Source organism: Pseudophryne corroboree, chromosome 10 (assembly GCF_028390025.1).
Source record: "Pseudophryne corroboree isolate aPseCor3 chromosome 10, aPseCor3.hap2, whole genome shotgun sequence".
NCBI lineage: Eukaryota > Metazoa > Chordata > Amphibia > Anura > Myobatrachidae > Pseudophryne > Pseudophryne corroboree.
The window spans coordinates 287498868-287516481 of NC_086453.1; the positions used below are offsets into that span (position 1 = coordinate 287498868).

The 17614-nt window shown below is 43.5% G+C and overlaps 1 protein-coding gene across 1 annotated transcript in view; it reads right to left on the minus strand.

The window, feature by feature from the left end:
* MMEL1 (membrane metalloendopeptidase like 1) overlaps window positions 1-9671 on the minus strand; it is a 536727-nt gene extending 527056 nt beyond the window's left edge. The window contains exon 1 of the mRNA XM_063943337.1: window positions 9483-9671. The gene's annotated coding sequence lies outside the window, so the exon portion shown is untranslated. The remainder of the gene's footprint in view (window positions 1-9482) is intronic.
* Window positions 9672-17614: the final 7943 nt, after the last annotated feature.

Consider the following 17614-nt stretch of genomic DNA (forward strand, 5'->3'; position numbering starts at 1 on the left):
GCCTATCCCTGTAACTTAAAAGTCAAGACCCATTAAAATCTTGGTATTTTGGAGAAGCATGTAATTTGAATTTGTGTAGCTGTTCCATGCATCATGGAGAATTGCCCGTTATGCCAGACAGAGCCCTTTGCACATGGTATGCCAGGTAGAGCCCCTTATACACATTATACCAGGTAGAGCCCCTTTTCTGCATGTAACACCAGGTAGAGACCCTTTTCGGCACATTACGCTAGGTAGATCCCCTACACACACATTATGCCAGGTAAAGCTCCTTATATACATTGTGCCAGGTAGAGCCCCTTATATACATTACTTCATCTAGAGCCCCTTATACACATTACACCAGGTAGAGCCCCTTTTCTACTCATTACGCCAGGTAGAGCCTCTTATAGACGTTAAGCCAGGTAGAGCCCCTTTTATACACAACACACAAGGTAGAGCCCCTTTTATTCAAGTTATGCCAGGTAGAGCCCTTTATACACATTACGACAGGTAGAGCCCCTTATACACATTATGCCTGGTAAAGTCCCTTTTATGCACGTTACACCAGGTAGAGCTCCTTTTATACACGTTGTGCCAGATAGAGCCCCTTTTATACATGTTACACCAGGTAGAGCCCCTTACAATAGGCCCTTGAACATTTCAGTCCCCGGCTCATGTGGCCCTTATCCTGGCCCTGGTTGTAACAGATTATAAATACCAGTACTATACCATAATTGGTCTATATTCTTTAATAGTAAGAACAGCAAAGTCCTTTTTGGGAGTACACAAATACCTGTGTTTCAATGATGGAAAATCAGGTTGTAAAGGTTTTGCTGACAAAAAAGTATCTGGTTTCAAACTATATCATTTTGTACAAAAATTGTCTTAAAAATACTATAAAACAAAATGTTAAATATAATATACTCTAAACATTCTTCATACCCCTAGAACATCCTTTTAAAACACTTTTTGTATATTTTAACCATTAATTAAATTGATTGCCAAAGACAGAACAATTGGTCCAGTATCATCCCGAAACCAAACCTTGAGGTATTGCCTCATATCTCTACTTCATAAATACTTTCTGAGTGAGACACACAAAGACGTTATTCACTTAATAATATATATAATAACACTTAGTTGTTTCATTAACTATCACTGGCAAGGGTCACTGCCAAATTTTCACCTCACGTAACCCTATTCATGTTTGTAGAAGGATAAATTAGAGACCTATTTTTATTTAAGACACTTTAAGGGGGAGAAAAGGTACAATCCCTCTTTTGCTCCAAAATGTCCCAAACTTACAATGGTTCTCAGTGTGATGGTTTCACAATATGGGTATGGGTCATTGGGTCGACAGCATTTAGGTCGACAGTCATTATGTCGACCACTGTTGGTCGACATGCATTAGGTCGACATAGTGAATAGGTCGACATGAAAAAGGTCGACATGAGTTTTTTGACTGTTTTTGGTGTTGTTTTCTTCGCAAAGTGATGGGGAACCCCAATTAGTGCACCGTGTTCACTCGCCATGCTTCGGGCAAGGTGCCTCGCTCCACTACCGCTGCGCTCGGCACAGGTTACCGTTCCCAATTGTAGTCCACATGGATCATGAATTATGAAAAAGTAAAAAAATGGGGAAAAAGTGAAAGACTCATGTCGACCTTTTTCCATGTCAACATAGTACATGTCGACTTATTGACCATGTCGACCTATTGACCATGTCAACCAATAGTGGTCGACCTAATGACCATATCCCCACAATATACTGTACAATCGGATCAAATGAAGTAATGTCCGATGGTGATCACATGAAAAGTGGAAATCATAATAATGTAATACTGCAAATAAAATCAATTGCACCAATTGGTGAAGGAAAGGAAGATAGTGCAAATAATCCCAATAAAATTCCAGGTCCCTCCTTCCTCTAAATCAAATTCTTACATGTATGCTTACTTCTAGCAAATGGATGTGATGCACATAAAGGTTTCTCAGTGCTCTCTACCTGGTGCAATGTGTCTCAGTGCTCTCTACCTGGTGCAGTGTGTCTCAGTGCTCTCTACCTGGTGCAATGTGTCTCAGTGCTCTCTACCTGGTGCAGTGTGTCTCAGTGCTCTCTACCTGGTGCAGTGTGTCTCAGTGCTCTCTACCTGGTGCAATGTGTCTCAGTGCTCTCTACCTGGTGCAGTGTGTCTCAGTGCTCTCTTCCTGGTGCAATGTGCCTCGGCGGGAGAGGCTAACCCAGCCCTCCTGTCACACCAGATCATGAGCAGACCTATAGTCTGCTCGCAGAGGAGGGGAGCTGCTGTCAGTCACTGTGTCAGGGCAAGGCTGAGACAGCAGCGGCTGACAGCTACGAACGGGCGGGGCGGGCCGCAGGGGACTCTCATGTGCTTACCGGGTCCGGCGGCGCACGGCTGGGTCCGGCGGCGTGGCGGGGTCCGGCAGGCAGCAAACGGCGGGGCGGCAGGGCACACAAAAACGGGCAGGGCGGGATTCAGCTGTCTAAAAAAGGGGCAGGGCGCAGTGCCCTGTGAAAGACACCTAGCGTGAACACTAGATATATATAAAAAAAAAACACAAACGCCTCATTCACTTAACACACACACACACACACGCCTCTTTCACTTAAACACACGCTGCTTTCACTTAAAAACACTCATGCCTCTTTCACACAAACACACGCCTCCTTCACTTAAAAACACACACTCCGCTTTCACACACACACACACACACACACACACACACACACACACACACACACATGCCTCCTTCACTTAAAAACACACACACGCCACTTTCATACACACACACACACACACACACACACACACACACACACACACACACATGCCTCCTTCACTTAAAAACACACAAACACACACGCCGCTTTCACTTAAACACCCACACATGCCTTTCACTTACACACAGTAGCGGATCTTGCCACGGGCAAGCAGGACTTTTGCCCGGGGCGCCGCCTTCCGGAGGGCGCTGGCGCCATCCGGAGGGCGCCGCACCGTGGCAAGATCCGCCACTGCTGCCCGCTGTGTCCCCCGTCCGCCTCCGCAGCCCGCTGCCGTCCCCGTCCGCCTCCTGTGAAGGGAACTAGACGCTATGCGTCTAGTTTCCCTTCGTGGAGAGTAACTTTGCTGAGCGGTGCGCGATGACGTCATCGCGCACCGCACAGCAAAGGTCCTCTCCACGAAGGGAACTAGACGCATAGCGTCTAGTTTCCCTTCGTGGAGAGGACCTTTTGCTGTGCGGTGCGCGATGACGTCATCGCGCACCGCTCAGCATTCAAGCGGCGCTAGCAATGTACAGGGGGCGTAACTGACCACGCCCCCTGTATTAGGACACACCCCTTTTCCTGCCCGGGGCGCAGAGCGCCCTTGAACCGGCCCTGCTTACACACACACACACACACACGCCTTTCACTTACACACACACACACACACACATGCCTTTCACTTACACACACACACACACACATACACACACACACACACACACACACATATCACACACACACACACATTCAGAATGGACACCCCTCCATATATTTATAAGGTAGCGTGTACCCAGACCAGGTGTGTGCTCTGTACATAGTCCTGTAGAAATGCTCAAATGCCTCCTTTAATCCTTGCCTCTCACACACATACCTCTCACTTACACACACACACACACACCTCTCACACACATGCCTCTCACTTACACACACACATGCCTCTCACTTACATACACATGCCTCTCACTTACAAACACACATGCCTCTCACACACACACACACACAAACACACACACACATATCACTCACTTACACACACACACGCCACTCACACACACATATCACTCACTTACACACACACACACACACACACACACACACACACACACACACACACACACATGCCTCTTTTAATTGAACGCACAAATTTCCTTAAAAACACACACACACACACACACACACACACACACACACACACACACACACACACACCTCACTTAAAAACAAGCACACACAAAACACAGTGCTTCCAACATTTATTAAAGCCCCCCCAGCACCCCCAACTACACCTCTCCCCCACCCCTCTCACAGTGCCTACCTTTGGCTATCATCAGGCTGACGGAGGAGCAGAGAGCTTCCCTCAGCTAGCTTGCTTAAATGGAAGGGCCCGGGAGGAGCTGCGCTCTGGAGCTCACCCTAGCTGCAGCCAGTGCCAGCTCTCTGTAAATACAGGAGGCAGCTTCCGTGTCACTGACACAGCTCCTCCATCTGCAATAGCAGAGAGCGATTCTCAGGCAGCGGGAGACAGTGGAGGAGATGTGCCCCCTTGTGGTCAGGAGCCCGGCGGCAGCCGACTCCACTGCCTCCCACAGTTCCGCCACTGTCCTAAAGTCAGTACTTTGTAGAGCCACCTTTTGCGGCAATTACAGCTGCAAGTTGCTTCAGATAAGTCTCTATGAGCTTGCCACATCTTACCCTGGGATTTTTGCCCATTCCTCAAGGCAAAACTGCTCCAGCTCCTTCATGTTGGATGGTTTCCGCTTGTGAGCAGCAATCTTCAAGTCTGATCACAGATTCTCAATTGGATTGAGATCTGGGGTTTGACTATGCCATTCCAACACATTTAGCAGTATGCTTTGGGTCATTGTCCTGCTGGAAGGTGAACCTCCGTACCAGTCTCAAATCACAGGCAGACTGAAACAGGTTTTGCTCAAGAATATAGCTGTATTTAGCACCATCCATCTTTCCCTCGACTCAAAACAGTTGCCACCACCATGTTTCACTGTGGGGCTGGTGTTCTTGGGGTGATGGGATGTGTTGGGTTTGTGCCAGACATAGCGTTTTCCTTGGTGGACGAAAAGTTACATTTTAATCTCATCTGACCAGAGCACCTTCCTCCATACACTTCAGGAGTCGTCCACATGCCTTTTGGCAAACTCAAAACGTGCCTTCTTATTTTTAACACTAAGTAATGGCTTTTTTCTGGCCTCTCTTCCATAAAGACCAGCTATATGGAGTGTATGGCTTATTGTGGTCACATGCGCAGATACACCAGTCTCTGCTGTGGAACTCTGCAGCTCCTTCAGGGTTACCTTTGGTCTCTGTGCTGCCTCTCTGATTAATACCCTCCTTGCCCGGTCTGTGAGTTTTGGTGGCCAGCCCTCTCTTGGCAGGTTTGTTGTGGTACCATGTTCTTTCTATTTGAAGATAATGGATTTGATGGTGCCCTGGGGGATCATCAAAGATTTGGATATTTTTTTATAACCGAACCCTGACTTGTATTTCTCAACAACTTTGTCCCTGACTTCTTTGGAGAGCTCCTTAGTCTTCATGGTGTGATGCCTCTTGCTTAGTGGTGTTGCAGCCTCTGGGGCCTTTCAGAAAAGCTGTGTTTATACTGACAGATCATGTGACACTTATGGCCCGTACACACTGGTCGATATATCGGCCGTTCTCTTGAACGGCCGATATACCGCGGGACCGTCGGCCAGTGTGTATGGCCGATACGTCTGTGAACTCCGTCGTTCACAGACGTATCGAGTCGGCCGTGCAGCACAGCCGACGGCCAATATATCTACCGATATATTGGCGTGTCGCTGTGTGTGTACGGGGCTGTCAGCCGACCACCTGTGCACATGCTGCGGCGGCCGGCGGTGATTGACAGCTGCACTGGGCGGGCGTGTGTACATGCCCGCCCAGTTCATGACGTCAGTCCCCGACGGATCGGGCAGTGTGTATGCACAGCACACTGCCCGATCCGTCCTTAGATATATCTGCAGAACAATTGATCTGCAGATATATCTATTAGTGTGTACCCACCATTAGATTGCACACAGATGGACTTAATTTCACTAATTATGTGACTTCAGAAGCCAGTTGGTTGCCCCAGAACTTTTGAGGGGCTTCATAGAAAAGGGGGTAAATACATATGCACATGCCAATTTTCATGTATATAAATTTTTCTCATTTCGCTTCACCAACTTAGACTATTTTGTGCAAATCCATCACATAAAATTCAGATTAAAAAAAATTAAATTACAGGTTGTAATAACAAAATAGGTAAAAAGCCAAGGGGGGTGAATACTTTAGCAAGGCACTGTATATGGCCCAGAGTCGGTGCTGTTATCATGTAGTGTTAGGGACCACCAGTACCAGAGAAGCCTTGCCGAGGCCTGGTCGCATAACCAGTGGCGAATTTCCTATTAGGCACGTGAGGTACATGCCTTAGGGAGGCACTTTATTTGTGGGTGGCACTTGGATTTTCTTCTATTTTCAATTAAATTGGCTATCATCAAATGGCTTACAACAATGAATAAAAAGACTAAAATTAGGCAAGCAGGGGGCGACCGATACTTTTGTGCCTAGGGGCACCCTTACCTATAAATCCGCCCCTGGGCTTAACTATATTTATGCAAATATATGCGACTAAGATCTCTGAATTTCTATTACCATGTTGTGTTCAAGTCTTATTGCTGATATTATTTGGTGTACTGGAGGATACCTTTTTTTGGTTTCTACTTTATCTTTCTGCAAGCTTTGATACATCTCCCCCATAATTCTGCAAACAGCTATGTTTTAATTTTAGGTGGCATTATTCTTTCATTTCAACATAAATGAAGTCTTCGAGGATTGTGATTCAGTCCTTTTCTACTGCAATGTTTCATGTTATAGAGAGTAATGATGTAACCTCCCGGCATTCTAACGGGTTCAGATACTGTAATTCCAGGTTAGCAGTGATCTGTAATACAGCACTATGGATTTGCTAGAATCCGACAATTATTCTTTCAAAATCCCAACCTGCCCAAAATGACTTACTCACATTCAGTCAACTAGCTGATTTGCAGGTATTTATCTTGGCTCACACTGTATTTCCTTTATTAGATGACACAAAAATACATTCCATCAATAGCAGGTTTATGAACACCTTATACTGTAGTGTACTAGAGGGGCTGACAATGTAGCTCTTTTTGTCGGGAATTTAATTGTTTTTGGGCACATCTAAGTAATGGGCTGCCTACTAGCAATATTCAATTGTTCTGTGAGTACCGCGTGGGCCCATTACTAGTTATCACCCTTGCCAAAACGCATCAAGTTTAAACGCGGAAAGCAGCAAAACCCATGCTAAGCATTGAGTGGACTGTAGAAACGTCAGTTTGGCCGAAGAAGAATACAAGGATACAACTATATATTTCTGAATACATCATTGGTAATTACAGTAAACCATCTGTGTAGTGGGATGTCCCTTTGCCAATCTGTGATGGACGTGGCAGGTAAAACAATGAGAGAAGAAACCTAGTGATAGGCTACTGTTTGGGTCCACGGAATACATGGCATTCCTGGAAAATATCTGGGTAAATAAATGCTCAGTATTGAAATCTTTTATGGCTGGGCAACCAGTTTTTGAGGACCTACGTGAAGATGGTGATTTTCCTTATTCTGGTGAAGAACTGAATTCATCAATATGTGTATTTAGCAGGCTATAGTCAGACTCTAAGATGCTTGTTATGAAAGCCACTTCAAAAATCTATTTACTAGTGTCACTTGATGACCGCAAACATTTGGAACGAGCAGCAGGTTTAGTCACTGCCAAAATTCATCTCTTGGCCACCAAGCTCATGACCAGGAGCATGCCTGACAGGAAAAGTTACACTGGGCGAGATTTGCCAAACTCAGAGAGCGATAAAGTGGAGATAGATAAAGTACCAACCATTCAGCTCGTAACTGCAATTTTTGAAACACAGCCTGAAAAATGACAATTAGCTGCTGACTGGTTAGTACTTTTATCTCTCTCCACTCTAGCTCTCTCCAAGGTTTGATACATCTCCCCCACAGTCTCCAGCTACCCAATTCTGAATGAAAAGTTGGTACTGGGTATCTTTCAGACTCAGAAGATCCATGACCAAGTCCTTTTAGACTTTGGTTGGTTCCACTGGTCTGCATAATAAATGCACATATTGTATCACCCATGCAGAATTTTATTTTTGTTTTTGCAAAGCACGACCTGTAATTTATTCATTAGCAATCTGCAGGTTGTTCATTTTCTTAGTCTCTCTCTCTCTCTAGAGATCTACAGAACATTAACCTGCTGTAATAACCCATGAAGAATAATAGGAATAATGTACCTTATAGAGGGATCTATTAAAAGCTATTAAGGATTTTGTTGAACATATTAGAGCTGAAGTGATATTTCACAGGTTACCAGGGGCATAATTACTGTAGCAATCAGTATGCCCCATAGTAAAAATGTTATGGGAGGAACTTACGGTCTCAAGGTGACAGGTGTGCTTTACTAGTAGGATGCGATTTTCATAATCACTTATGTTATTACGTAACTCATCACAGAATGCAGTGGAAATGAGTCACAACTGACATCACACACTTAGAGAAAGGAGTGCTGACATCACTACTCTCCACCAAATAGAAGGATATCATTTCTAGAATATTTTATAAATATTCATGTCAGTACCTTATTATATACAGTATATATCTGCAGCAGTTCCGTACAGATTTGAAAAATTAAATGAATAGTACAGGTTGAGTATCCCTTATCCCGAATTCAAAATCCCACATTTTTGGGTCCCCTACTGAGATAATGACAGTAGGGGACCCAAAAATGTGGGTTTTGAATTCGGGATAAGGGCTATTCAACCTGTAGTAATATTGTTGAGAGGATCTTATACTTGGGATATGGTGAGATCAGTCAAAACTTGGAGAGAGATCAAGTGGAGAAAGATAAAGTACCAACCAATTAGTTCTTAACTGTCATTCAATCAGAGCCTATAAAATGACAGTTATAAGCTGATTGATTGGTACTTTATCTCTTCTGCATTTTTGTAATTAAGGAATCTGATCATTTATGGTGCTTCAGTTACCGATTGTGGTATCTTGAAGAATAATGAACAATGAGCAGACACATAAAACAGCATTCTGTTAATTTTTCTACTGATGATGATAATAATAATAATAATAATAATAATAATAATAATAATATAAAAGTCTGAAACATAGTAATAAGTACATCATTTAACTCTGAAGCGTAACTCAAATATGCATTAGAGATTAGCAGAAATAATATTAATAATTACAGTGCAATAAAACACGGCTAAGTCTAACATCATATAAATGTTTGCCACTCACTAATAATCAACATGCCATCTGCCACTGAGGAAGAACCATGCATGAATATGTCATTAAATTGGCCACTAAACCAATGTTTAATAAATAGATGTTAAACCACCATACACTATCACTTTCTTGCTGGTTGCAAACTCACCACCTAAATACAAAGTTCAAAATCATGAAGACGTAAAAAGACCACAGAACAGAAGTGGCAAAATGATGTGCAATGTTATGCAGAAACGCAGCTGCTCCAAATGGGGTGTCTAGGTAAAGGCGAATATTTCTATGTATATAACCCATCCCCTGCGAATGAACCAGTTTAGTAAGACCACTGAATCACATCACAATGTCTTTTCCGTAACCTCAGGTTATCTCACCTGTCTGTTATGACGAATCTGTCTCCAGCCACAGGCAGGTAGTGAATGAATGTCAAGAATCCACCTGTGATGTTTACATTTTCTTGTGAAATCAAAAGCTAATTGGCCACGACAGCCTATTATTCCCAGCTTTTCCCAGCAAGATGATTTTTCACTAAGTGCTGAGATTAAAGAGCTCTTCTCTCTGTTTTGTTTTATTTTTTGCCTGTTCTGGGGATCTTGCAATCTCATCGCACTCAGGTGCCTGAGATTACCCAATGAATTCCCTCTACTGGTAATATATTACCAAGGTTATTGTTACATTAACTCTTTCTCACCCAGTACAGCCCTGAGCAGGCTCTGAGCCGTGGGCTTACAGATGTTCACTGCCTTAGCAATTACATTTCATTTTAGCACACTTCTTAATTATAGGTCTTGCTACAGTCTAGAGCCCTGCACGTTTCCCAACTATAGATTATAATTAAATGTTAATGTGCTTGGGATTTTAACAGAAACTCTAGAAAACTGACGCTAGGTTGGATCTATTGAAAGGTTAAGGGGAGTTTATACAGTATTTCATGCTGGCAGAGTGTAAGTCAATATAAATGACAGCTTTATTTTTAGATAACTTATTACATATGTGCATATTATATTGCGAAGGCAGATTTATACAACAGAAGACAGGACCAGGGTCAATAATGAAGAGAGGATATGCTGAATCCTCATCATCAGGGATGAATAAAATGCCTACTTAAAATACATTGTTAAATAGATTGATTTTAAAACAATAAAAAAAAAACCCATTAAATGTAATCAGGGCTATTATAAGTGGGGGGCAGAAGCATTTGGGGCAATGTATACGCTCAGTTGACCTCTCTCTGAGGATGGCGCCCAAATGCGAGCACATAGTGAAAGGCGTTTGGTTGGACGCAATGGAAAATGAATCGTCTAGTATGGGGCCCCAGCTGACCTACTTAGGAAGATGCCGCCTGACATTTCTAGGATTATGTAAATATTATACAAATTAGGGAAGAAATTTGAGTAATATTGTGTGCATCAAATATTTCAGTTCTAATCTTTCACATTTCTACTCAGTTTAAATAAATATCCAAGGGTTCACAGGCAGCTTCCCACTGGGAGCATGATGTAACGCCAACTTCAGAACATGTGTAACAAAATAGCCTGTTTGCGCTTATCCGCGGTCCCAGTACCATCTGCAGGCTCTGGGAGCAAGGAGGGATCACCACCGTGTGTTTTTATATTTGTAAAAGTCATCATACAGATATATGACAAACATGGAGGTCACACCTGAACAAAGGGGGGCATGAGGGATAGGTGTGGTGGCAAATATTGTCTATACGTCGCATTATTGCCACTTTAGCAAATGAACAATCATTATAGCAACATTTCTGGATTTAAAGTTTACTTAAGATGGGTCAAAATAATTAAGGATAAACTGGGCAGAGGTGGTTCTAGGGCGTGTTTAAATACAGTGGGTGCCATTTCTGGTGGACTTTAGCTAGGTCTTGATGGAGCATAGCTGTGGTTTTTCCATCTATGGTAAAGGCAGGGCATGGTTAATTAGATCTAGAATAAAAAGGTAATTTTTGGTTGTTTCCAGTTCAAGGCGTTGGCCATTTTAGCTACTGAATGAATATGATAAACCAGTGCCCTTCTACATTACTCATACTGGGAATAGTTATGCTCAGTTTAAAAAATTCCATTGATAGTTTGGCAACAGTGTTTGTATGGTTTGTGAAAAAAATGTGGACTTCTTAGTTCTTTCCAGAACATACCGATAAGAGGACAACCCCACCAAGCATGGCTGTTTCTATATGACTGTGTTTTCCTCTGGCATATAAGAGTGGAGGTAGGATATATCGTAAAGTGTCTCCAAACATTACCAGTACAATAGCTTCTAGGTGTTTTTCTTGATGGTTATGCATATTGAGGTTTTACTCATTGGTTCCCAAATTCTCACCCATTCTTCTGTTTTGTCTAGGGATTGTATTCAGGTTTAATTTTGTGTTTATGTAACACCTCTAGTGGTGTTGTGGTGTGTCATTGTGGATGGTACCTGTCCCCTTCAGGACATCCCACACCACAGCAGAGAGACAGAAGACTCCCCTAGTTCCCAATACAATGACAACTGCTGAGGTGACGACTGGTTTATTTATCTGTCACTCTGCCTTAAATAAAAGCACAGTAACATAACATAGATGATATAAAGAATGTCTTTGTCAGTGTGCTGCAAACAGTATTTAGGCAGTGAGCTGTGGCTCCAGTATGAATGTGCACAATTTCTCAGAGTTTCACAAATAATCTGTAGTTTCCCAAAGTCACTAAGTTAAGGGACTTGTATCAATTAGAGAAGTGCTGTTCGGTTCTCCAGAAATCCGAATCCTCACAAACTTTGTGGATCTGAACTGAACCAAACCCCAGTCTGGATCTCCCGAGGAGATCTGATCCAAACCGAGTCCCGATTTCGGATCTTCCCACTGTTTGAAATTTGGATTTTAAAATATGAATTTTTGGGTTTTGGAATGCAAAAATGTCATGGTTTTAACTTTTGTCAATGATTATCGATTTTTTTAAATTGATTTTTAACTGAACAAAAAAACGATCCCGAACCAAATCACTTCAGGGTGATTTTACCAAAACCAAACCCCCCAAAAACACGATGATGAATTAGAACCAAAACCAAAACACAGGGGTCCGCACACATTTTTACTATCAATATACGTGGTTAGTTGTATCCCTTGTTATTGACTTAGACAGGCAGTGGCGTCACTATGGGGTGCAGGCCGCTCTTGGGTGTGCTCAGCCGCTTGGCATACAGACAGACTATGCCCCTGCAAGCTGTGACCATGCCCCCTTGTTGTGCAAGGCCACTGGAATACTTTGGGCTGTTTTAGTGCCCCAGTCCGTCCCTGGTGGAGCCGCACAGGGCACATTTGGGGCTTGCTACAGGTCTGTGTGTAGGTATCAGCATTTTCTCCAATAGGTGTCATGAAACAGGTGGACCTGGTATTAGGGTGTCCCATTGAGTAAGAGTATTTAAGTAGTTGATAAGTGCTAGGGATTTCTGATTTCAAATGATGTTTTCCGTACCAATTTTTAAAAAATTTGGCCCATTTGATTTGGTCTAACCAGCGTTTGGTGTTTGGCTGGGAGGACTGGGGACGGATTGGCCATAGGGATCACATGGAAGATTCTCCGTGGGCAGATGTGCATGTGGGACCTGTTTTGTTTGTTGACATGTGAGGGTGATGCTGCCACCATGGTTACATGGTATACCACTGGTGCTGCCCATGTGAGTCCCTGGTGAGGATAGAATATTTCATAACTAATTTGCCCTGTGTGGTGATATCTCAGGATCTTTGGCAGAGCAAGGCCTCCAATGAACACAGATTGGGTGAGGATGTGTTGATTAGTCTGTGAGCATTTATTCTGCTTGGATTGGAATACTAGGCACCTTGGATTGGAGCATCATTATTTATTATTATTGCAAAAGGAAGGGTGTGACAAAAATACATATTTAGAATAATAGATTATAATTGATTGCTGGAATTCTGCCTATCCAAACATTTGTATATCAGTCTCATGTCAGTTTTTTTTATTAGATGTGCGAAGTTAATTTTACATAACTTGCCAAAAGAAGTGGTAACTTCAATATATACGTAACTCTTCCTTAGACCATTTGAAGTTGAAATTAAGGCATACAGTAGTAGATCTTCTACAAGTTTCTGCAGCCTTTAGGTGTGTACACACGGTGAGATCCTTGCTGTGCCCGATTTTGACTATGTGATTTCCCTTGAACTCCCCCAGAGCTCAGATAGATTTTGACTATCTGTGCTTGAGATTTTGTCTATGTACGATTTTGACTAAGTGCCAGTTTTGACTATACTTTGTACTAGATAGTATACTAGATAGTCAAGATTGACTTGCCTGCACAGTCTATCTAGCCTTAAGATACCGACCCCACGGGAGCGCGCATCTGGATCGAATCGGTATCGCAAGCTGCCTAACACCTTGAGATATGCACTAACTGTCCTTAAGATTTAGACTATGTAGTCAAAATCTTACAGATTTATCTCACCGTGTGTACACACCTTTATGGGGATATGTACTAAGCAGTGAAAAGAGTGGAGAAGTGAGCAAGTGGAGTAGTTGCCCATGGCAACCAATCAGCATTGAAGTAACATTTATTATTTGCACAATATAAAATGTTACAGAGCAGCTGATTGGTTGCCATGGGCAACTTCTCCACTGGCTCATTTCTCCACTCTTTTCACTGCTTAGTACATCTCCCCCTAAGAGGTATATTTACGAAGGTGCAGTTTATAGAAGTGTAGATGTTACCCATAACAACCAATCAGATTCTACTTATAATTTATCTAGCACCCTCTAGAACAGGCATGTCCAAACTGCGGCCCTCCAGCTGTTGTGAAACTACATATCCCAGCATGCCCTGACACAGTTTTGCTGTCAGAGAATGCTAAAGCCGTGTCAGGGCATGCTGGGATGTGTAGTTTCACAACAGCTGGAGGGCCGCAGTTTGGACATGCCTGCTCTAGAAGATAATAGCTGGAATCTGATTGGTTGCTATCGGCAACATCTAACCTTCTATAAATCCACACCTTAGTAAATATACCCCTAAGTGTGAAAGCTTTTCATTTGTCAGTCATTTTTCCTTACTTTGGCAGAGTTTACCAGGATTTGGACCTGAACTTAGGACAATTGGGCACTCGCTGAGGCTGGAGGCGAAAAAATTCCGTACGCAACTGAGGAATAGGTTCATCACTGTTAGGGCAATAAGAATTTGGAATTCCTTACCAGGGAAGGTGGTAATGGCGGACTCTGTAAATGCATTTAAAAAAATAATAGAATTAATTTCTGATTGAAAAGGATATCCAAGGTTATAACATTTAAAATATTGACGTTGATAATCTGGGTGTAACATGATTTATAGTTGTTAATTAGTCATAAAACATTACTTCAGCAGATACATTATAATCAACTCAACTTAATACAGAATACAGGTTGAACACGATGGGCATTTTGCCTTCATTCAACCTCAATTACTATGTTACTATATAACTTGAAAAGTGATGTTGAATTGTTTGTATGTATGTACAGTAGAGATGAGCGGGTTCGGTTCCCTGGGAACCGAACCCTACCGGACGTCACTACCCGAGCCCGGATCCGAGCCCGGCTCTGGTTTTCCCGCCTCACTTGGAGACCAGAACGAGCCAAAACGTCATCATCCCGCTGTCGGATTCTCGCGGGGTTTGGATCCCATATAAAGAGCCGAGCGTCGCCGCCATTTTCACTCCGGCATTGGAGAGTGTAGAGAGGGAGGACGTGTCTCCGTCCTCAGTGTACTGCATCAGTTCGGTGGTAGTGTCTTGTGCTGCATCAGTCTAGTCACAGTGGTGGTGTCCTCTGCTGCCATATGTCCAGTGCTGCTGTATAAGTCCAGTGCAGTAGTGCTGTGTTGTGCTGCATCAGTTCAGTGGTGGTGTATTGTGCTGCCTCAGTCCAGTCACAGTGGTTGTGTCCTCTGCTGCCATATGTCCATTGCTGCTGAATAAGTCCAGTCCAGTGGTGCTCTGTTTTCCTGCATCAGTACAGTGATAGTGTCTTGTGCTGCATCAGTCCAGTCACAGTGGTGGTGTCCTCTGCTGCCATATGTCCAGTGCTGCTGTATAAGTCCAGTCCATTGCAGTGGTGCTGTGTTGTCCTGCATCAGTACAGTGGTAGTGTCTTGTGCTGCATCAGTCCAGTCACAGTGGTGGTGTCCTCTGCTGCCATATGTCCAGTGCTGCTGTATAAGTCCAGTCCATTGCAGTGGTGCTGTGTTATCCTGCATCAGTCCAGTGGTGGTGTCCCTCTGCCGCTGTATATGTCCAGTGGTACTGGGGTATATGTCCAGTGATACTGTCGTATATGTCCAGCGGTACTGCCGTATAAATCCAGTGATACTGCCGTATAATTCCAGTGGTACTGGTGTATAATTCCAGCAGTACTGGCATATAAATCCAGTCCAGTGATACTGCCGTATATGTCCAGTAATACTGCCGTATATGTCCAGCGGTACTGCCGTATAAATCGAGTGATACTGCCGTATAATTCCAGTGGTACTGGCGTATAATTCCAGCAGTACTGGCATATAAATCCAGTCCAGTGATACTGCCATATATGTCCAGTGGTACTGCCGTATAATTCCAGTGTTACTGCCGTATAATTCCAGTGATCCTGCCGTATAATTCCAGTGGTACTGGCGTATAAATCCAGTGATACTGCCATATAATTCCAGTGGTACTGGAGTATAATTCCAGCGGTACTGGCGTATAAATCCAGTCCAGTGATACTGCTGTATATGTTCAGTGATACTGCCGTATATGTTCAGCGGTACTGGTGTATAAATCCAGTGATACTGCCGTAAAATTCCAGTGGTACTGGCATATAATTCTAACGGTACTGGCATATAAATCCAGTCCAGTGATACTGCCGTATACTTCCAGTGATCCTGCCGTATAATTCCAGTGGTAATGGCGTATAAATCCAGTGATACTTCCGTATAATTCCAGCGGAACTGGCGTATAAATCCAGTCCAGTGATACTGCCGTATATGTCCAGTGGTACTGCCGTATAATTCCAGTGGTACTGCCGTATATGTCCAGTCGTACTGCCGTATAATTCCAGTGGTACTGCCGTATAATTCCAGGCGTATAATTCCAGCGGTACTGGTCTATATATCCAGTCCAGTGATACTGCCGTATATGTCCAGTGATACTGCTGTATATGTCCAGCGGTACTGCCGTATAAATCCAGTGATACTGCCATATAAATCCAGTGGTACTGGCCTATAATTCCAGAGGTACTGCCGTATAATTCCAGTGATACTGCCGTATAATTTCAGTGGTACTGCCGTATAAATCCAGTCCAGTGGTGCTTCCATATAAGTTCAGTGGAGCTGTCCTGTGCTATATATTATTTACTCCAAATGAAGGGGTTATTAATATTTAATCCAAATAATTTTCACAGAGCTTGCACTGTGTGGTGTAGAGGTACGCTCTCCTGTACCGCATATTGGTGGTCATTCCGAGTTGTACGCTCATTGACGTTTTTCGCAACGCAGCGATTAGGTGGAAAATGTGCATGCGCATTGTACGCACCGCGCATGCGCTAAATTATTTAACACAAAACTTAGTAGATTTGCTGGTGTTCGTGCGGCGCTTTTAAGTCGCTCTGCTGATCGGTGAGTGATTGACAGGAAAGGGGCATTTCTGGGAGGTAACTGAGCGTTTTCCGGGAGTGTGCTAAAAAACGCAGGCGTGCCAGGTAAAAATGCAGGAGTGGCTGGAGAAACGGGGGAGTGGCTGGCCGAACGCAGGGCGTGTTTGTGACGTCAAACCAGGAACTAAACGGACTGAGGAGATCGCAATCTAGGAGTAGGTCTGGATCTACTCAGAAACTGCAAGGAATTATTTAGTAGCAGTTCTGCTAATCTTTCGTTCGCTATTCTGCGGCGGCCTAGCGTTTGCAATGCTGCTCAAAACAGCTAGCGAGCGAACAACTCGGAATCACCACCATTGTTATATAACTCCAGAAAAATAATGGAGAACAAAAATTTGGAGGATAAAATAGGGAAAGATCAAAAACCACTTCCTCCTAGTGCTGAAGCTGCTGCCACTATTCATGACACAGACGATGAAATGCCATCAACGTCGTCTGCCAAGGCCGATGCCCATTGTGATAGTAGAGGGCATGTCAAATCCAAAAAGCCAAAGTTCAGTAAAAAGACCCAAAAAAAGAAATTAAAATGGTCTGAGGAGAAATGTAAACTTACCAAAATGCCATTTACGACACGGAGTGACAAGGAATGGCTAAGGCCCTGGCCTATGTTCATGACTAGTGGTTCAGCTTCACATGACGATGGAAGCCCTCATCCTCCCGCTAGAAAAATTAAAAGAGTTAAGCTGGAAAGAGCACAGGAAAGAACTGTGCGTTCTGAGATGGTATCACAAATCCCCAAGGAGAGTCCAAGTGTGTCGGCGGTTGCGATGCCTGACTTTCCCACTACTGGACGGGAAGAGGTGGCTCTTTCCACCATTTGCACGCCCTCTGCAAGTGCTGGAGGGAGCACT